The following is a 6,618-nucleotide window of genomic DNA, read 5'->3' on the forward strand; positions in this document are numbered from 1 at the left end:
GGCACACACGCACACACTCATGATGCATGTGTGACACGTCAGCTGACAGGATCTCATGTTTCCCTTACTTGGATGAAACAAAAGTCCAGAAGCTTCTTCGGCCTCGTCTTTAATCAGAACTTTGCAAATCTGCACAAGCCTGCATCACCTTAGCGACCACACCTGTCGCCGTGGTTTCTCCTCACATCACAGATACAAGCGGCCTTTGTTTTTTGCCTCTGTGCTGGTGGCTCTGCTGATAACCTCTGGGAGCGCCTGCTGTACGACACGTGAGCAGAAAGCAGAACGCTTTCACGCTGCGATCAGTGGAGCTTAAAAACCGCGTTTACAACGCGGAGTGTTTTCAGGAACATGTTCGCTTCAAACACGAGGCTCTAACAGGGATCTAACATCAGCCGCTGGGGTACTCCAGAGCCTCATGTACTGATACGTGTGGGAACGTTCTTACAAACGTGTGTTACTAAACCAGACTCACTCTAAGCCAATGGGACGGCTGTTTACAGGAACAGGCTCGGGCTGAATATCGTTTCCATGGAGACACTTCTTTACATGCAGTTATATATTTTTACATTTAATTGAAATTCAGAGTATTTTCTGACCCATTTTTAAAAAACCTGTATGACTGTAACAATAACAATAATGATAATTATAATAATAATAATAATAGTGGTGGTCTTCAATTTAAAGCCAGGCCTCGCTGCGTCCCTGGTCAGAGGCTGACTGCGTGAGACGCTCGCACACATGTGATCAGTGCAGGGAGAGGCGTCACAGTTAACGTTTGAATATACTTTGTGTAATAACAGCATTTGTAGATGACTTTACAGGCAGTGTGTGTGTGTTTGATGAGATACTATAAAATCCTGCAAACAGCCTGCAAACGACCCATAATGCAACACTGAGGAAGGCGAGCGTTACACTGGCGTTCACACCGTCATGTGACATGAAATTGAGACCTGATTTTTCAGACCTGATTTCCATAAATACCGTGGCTGCGTGTGAGACGACTGATGTCTGTAAAACAGAGCAGCCCGTTGTCCCGCCTCTCCCTGTGATCGGCTTATTTCAGCGGCTCCGGGGAAAGAGCCGAGGCCTTCTCCTTCCTCCCGAGGCCTCATCCCTTCAAAGTGTGTCGGAGCGGCGTCGGCTCCGTGGAGTATCCCTCCGCTCGCAGCCTCCTCCCTTCCCTCTTCCTCGTCTCGTGGGAACGCGCCGGGGTGCCAAAAAGAGAAAATGGGTCGATGGTAAAGCTGTTGTTTACATGAGAGGAACATCTGGAGCTCTCTGCAGGCGTCCGGGTTGTCTCTATCTGATTGTGTTGCTCTCTCACAGATGGGATTTGGTTTCCCCTTTTAAATTTTGTGACAAACAGAGAGGAAAAACTGTTTTACTAAACTCAGTGAACCAACAGGAACAAAAACACAGACCACAGACTGCTCTCACCTCCAGGTTTTTACAGAAAAGCAGCGAACTTCAGACCGAGTAGACCGAAGCTAAAGTATTCCTGCAAAAGCAACCAATCACAGACCGCTGCTGCTTACCGTCAGTCCAAACACCTGTTTCACGCCTGCTGCACATGCTCACTGCGTGTCTGTCAGCTGTCCCCGAAACTCACTGAGGTGCGACCTGCCCTCAGGTCCACAGCTGCACTCACATCCAGCAGTGAGGCTGACGGGGTTCAGGTGAGTTCAGGTGAGCTCCTCTTCAGCAGCTGCTTTAGCTGTTGGTGTTTCTGGGACACATACGCTGGTTCAGGTTCAGCGTCTTCCAGAGACGATACAAAGCACGGACGTAGCTGCCGGATCAGAAAAATGAAGCTGAAGCGGCAGCGCCTCAGACCGAAGTTCTACCTGAAGCCACCAGGTGGCGATAGTGGTGTCTGATCCCATAGAAGTGTGAGGAAAAGCTTTCTGACCAAAGACCTGCTGAGTTTATGGAAGCACACACTTCAATACCCACTTACACCTCCCCTGTAACTCCTCCATGGGCTCTCCTTACAAACACTTCCAGGATTTACCTGGAAGTCTTAAAACACCTCGGCTGCACTAGGATATTTTAATAGTTAAAGGTGTGTGTGTGTGTGTGTGTGTGTGTGTGTGTGTGTGTGTGTGTGTGTGTGTGAGAGAGAGAGAGGCTAAAAACATGGCAACAAGTAGAACAATAAAATATGATTATTGGGTAATCATTTATGTTAAGACTCTTTTATAAAGAGCTGGTCCACAGTCAGTGGGTAAGGAGGCTCGTGTGGGAGGTTCGATCCCTGGAAGCAGCTGAATGCCGACAACAGCTCGTCTCAGAGGCTCCACGCTGCCTTAAACGCAGCGTCACCCACTCTGGGGACCGTGGAAAGCTCCGGCGTCTCAGAGCTGCTGGTTAGAGCCGGTCACCAGAAACCAGCTGGTCAGGTTCAGTGTTTAGTGTCCGAGAGTGACAGCACTGATCCCCTCAGCGCACGCAGCAGCCTGGCCCTCACTGAGCATGCTCAGACGGTCCAGGTGATGGCAGGCACTGAGCTGTGTGGAGCGCTGGAACCTTTGGCCTTCAGGCAGTTTCACCTCCAGCTGTTCTTCTTTTAGTCGAGTCGTTTGACTGTAATTGCTTTAATTATTCCTCAGGTTTTACTACGGAGCTAATTTCTTATTTTACAGCCTTTTTTTTACCCTGGTTTCTTCTCGGCGTGCTGCTCCACCTCAGAGGCGACTGGATACGTGACTCACGCTCAGGCCTTTGCTCCACGTGCTCTCTCTTTGTGGCACAGTGACAGATGGCCCACAGCTCGGCTGATATAAAATAAATAAAATTATTAAATATTGTAGTTGGAGCTGCGGCTCCTCGCTGACATTTACTGCTGTTTGAGCGAAGGGATCAATTCGGGACGGCGTGCTCACACTGAAAATCCCATCCTCTTTTCATTCCTGCTAAAATTGGCTTAATATTGTGCAGACGGGATGTTGCCCGTGGCAGACGGCCCTCGGGGAAATTATGAGTGAGTGTCATACATCAGACAGGACGGAGGCTTCACGGTAACACGCTTCAGACTGCCGCGTGTACACAGTAACAACGAAGACGCTGCTGAGGTCACTGCAGCTTTATCACAGCTCTCTGGGCTCCTGCTATGAAGGGGAGCTGATCCACGGAGACCAAAACAGGCTGACTTTAACACAGGAGTCTATGGGCACTCACACACTGCTGGAGCCTCTGCTGGACGCTACAGGAACTGCAGCTTCAGCTCTGCAGGTTTAAGCTTTTTGTTCCATTAACAAGGAAAAATAAAACATCACAGATAAAACACAACGTCTACACAACACTATCTGTGTGTGTGTGTCTGTGTGTGCACGATTACTGGACAGTGTGTGTGTGTGTGTGTGTGTGTGTGTGTGTGTGTGTGTGTGTGTGTGTGTGAGCTGACGGCGGTCTGAACACTTGCTTTGGCTGCTCTGTGTGAACTGTGGATTTTTCCTGTGAGGTTTGTCAGTGTTCGTGTTTCTGTGACTCCGACTTCTTTCTTTGTGAGCGCAGGTTTCCGGGCTCACGTGGAGACTCCGTCTTTAAGTGATTTCTGCTGTTTCATTAATGCTGGAGCTCCACTGAGGCAGCTGCTCCACTCCAGTAGCTGCAGGTTTATCCCGCTTTAATTGGATCTACATAATTTGCTAGAATTATTCCTAATCTAATTATTCCTTATCTAATTATTTCTAATCTATTTGTTGGAAATTTGTGCCACTGCAGGAGGGCAGAGAGTCGGCAGCGCTCAGAAACCCTCAAACCTGGATGGTGTTTTTCTTCCACGGGACGCCCTGATAACCAGGATCGATCCGTGTTTCTGTGATCCACAAACATGTCTGAGCACATCAGAAAGCAAAACTGTGCTGGGCCTCGGGACGGCGTCTGTCAGCATCTCATGTTCACGTCATCTTCATCAGTGTTTTAATGAACTTCATTCAGACGTTCCTGTTTTATTTTACTTTGTTTTTTTTGTTTTATAATATTCAGTTTATATTTAATTAATTATTGAATATTTAACATTTTGATGTAATTAGCTGATATTTTATTTTACTTAGATTTTTAGTTCTGTGGTTTGGCTTCATTTTTCCCTTTCAGCTCCTTTTATTTGACCTCATTTATTAGTTTAGTCAGATTTATCACAGCTATTCACTTTATTTAAGGTCTATTCCAAAACTAAAGGGCGTCTCTCAGAGCTGTAGCTGTGGGTAAAAGTGTTATTATACATGAACAAAATAATATTGAACTAACTAGTATTTCTAGTGCCGATGGGCTCAGCAGCAGCGGGTCAGCGGCGACTGGTCCCGGCTGTTAGGCGTCAGCAGGACGCTTCACCTGCTGCTACGCTTCAGTCAGGACGGTTTGTGTCAGAGCTTCGCTGATTACAGCGCCCAGAAACATTCATGTGTTACTGGGAAATGAGTCTGACTCAGACTGGAAACGCGAGTGTAGGCAGGTGGATGAGCGCCGGTCACGGCGAACAAAGACAGTGAAGCGCTCTATGGCGATATCAGAGCTTCTTTAAATGTCACCGCGCTGCGAGGTGGAGCCGGGGCATTCACAGGGTCAGAGGGGTCGATGACAGAATAAAGCGAACCTTTATCCCACAGCTCTGCTGACATCACACCGGCCCCGCCCTGCGCTCAGCACCGTCTCTCTGGACGAGCAGGCGTTGTCAGCGGCGTGATGAGCTCACCGACACGCCTCTGCCTCCTTCTCGTGGTTTATTACACAACAATTCCTCGACGGACATAAATTTCAATCATTTATTGATTATATTGATTCATTTCCTTCTTTGAGCTCTGAATCTGTTGCTTGAGATTAACGGCACGAGGCGCTGAATCACAGGTCAGGATAGTTTAACGCGTGTCCAAACAGGAAGTGCTCCTGCCCTGAGACGCTCCGGATCACTTCATCCCAGTTCCACTCCTTTGACTCCCATTTTAAGCCTCTTAGCTTATCAGAGGCGTGAGCGGGCTGATTGTACAGGGTCTGCTCTATCTCTGCTCTTTGGCCTGGAGACGCAGCAGATGCAGAGAGATAGTGGAAGAGCTTCAGTGAGGAATCCACGAGTGAGGTACGTAAGCAGCAGCCGAGTCATCGGATTCATCGTTCATCGAGTCATCGTTTTAATCTGTGAGATTTATTTTACTTTAATGAAGCACCGACGTTACAGCTCCGCAGCGCTCGAGAACAAACCACGACCTCATTATTTCACCGGGAGAGCCGGTGCTGTGGTGGCTCCGGGACCGTCCTGACAAATCCTGCAGCCGGCTCGTGCTCTGTGTGGATGTTCTCCCCCCGTGAGCGAGGGTCCTCTCCCACAGTCCAAAGAAGAGCATGCTGGGTACTGGGTGATGGTAAATTGGTTGTAAGTCAGAGCGTGAACAGCCGAATGGAAAATGAATGGATGGTTTATTATCTCACCAACATGTCTCACACCTGACATAATCAAATCATTTAAATCCTTAAATTCAATCATGTTATGAGGTATGAAAAGGATGTTTTAAACAAGTGAATAATTCTATTTTTATATGGATGTCTAACACTTTATGCTTTTTGTCTTACATGAAATCGATCCGGTGTGCACCAAAACCAAAGCGCAGCGTCTTCAGGCGTCACCGACTGCAACTCACCTGAACACTCCAGCTTCAGATGTTCATGCTGACTTTCTTAAAAATGCTCGGCATCAAATCTGGAACTAATTGAGGAGAGAAGTGTGGAGAGCAGCTCCGTCAGTGTCGGTGCGATGGGGAAACATAAGAGGAAGGATGGATGGGCCTCGACAGAGTGGAATATTTAGCAGCGAGCGGAGGTTTGGTGATGAATGGCCGTCTGATCGGCTGAGAAAACATTATTCCGGCCCGTGAAGCACGCTGCTCAACGTCTGACAGATCTCTCCCTGAATAACTTCAGACGTGCCATCGTTCCCCGGGCAACACGATGTGCCGTGATGAAGTAAAACCCGCCTCTCTTTTCATTTCTATCCTTTAAGTCGTCACCGTGGCGATGAGTGCAGCGGTGGCGCTGCTCAGAGCCTGCGGCGGAAGATGAAGCTCATAACCGGCTGATGGATGCCTTCCGGGATTCCCAGGTAATCAAACAGGCAGATCGGATGCTGCATTAACTGCTTAGCTGCAGCTCGTATCTCTGCAGACTAATGAACGCTCAGACCAGCAGAGAGGAGGGGGTGGAGGAGAGCAGCTGCATCAGACTGCTGCGGGGGGGGGTGTCTCTGTTACTCTGTCAGGTTGTTACAGCTCAGTCGGCCACGGAGCCTCTGATGGAGGTGCAGAAACACCTGTATGCAGATGACACGACTGTTTCCACTGCAGCACTTTGAACTGTTTCTATGAAATCAAAGGATTCGTGGATTCACTCAGTCACATGATAGCAAATCATTATCATTAAAGAACAAAACACAGCTTATAGTTCAGCCCAGTCCCACACATTTCACCCTCGTCATCACCCACCATCCACCCACCCACCCGTCTACCCACCCACCATCTACCCACCCATCCATCCATCCACCCACCATCTACCCACCCACCATCTACCCACCCCCACCCATCCCCGCATACATCCACCCACCCACCCGTCTACCCACCCATCCATCCA

General features: G+C 48.6%; 1 protein-coding gene across 1 annotated transcript in view; it reads right to left on the reverse strand.

Moving 5' to 3' along the window:
- grm7 (glutamate metabotropic receptor 7) overlaps positions 1-6,618 on the reverse strand; it is a 153,875-nt gene that overhangs the window by 86,464 nt on the left and 60,793 nt on the right. The window lies entirely within an intron of this gene.

Source organism: Pundamilia nyererei, unplaced genomic scaffold, assembly GCF_000239375.1.
Source record: "Pundamilia nyererei isolate P.nyererei 1_Seehausen unplaced genomic scaffold, PunNye1.0 scaffold00105, whole genome shotgun sequence".
Lineage (NCBI taxonomy): Eukaryota > Metazoa > Chordata > Actinopteri > Cichliformes > Cichlidae > Pundamilia > Pundamilia nyererei.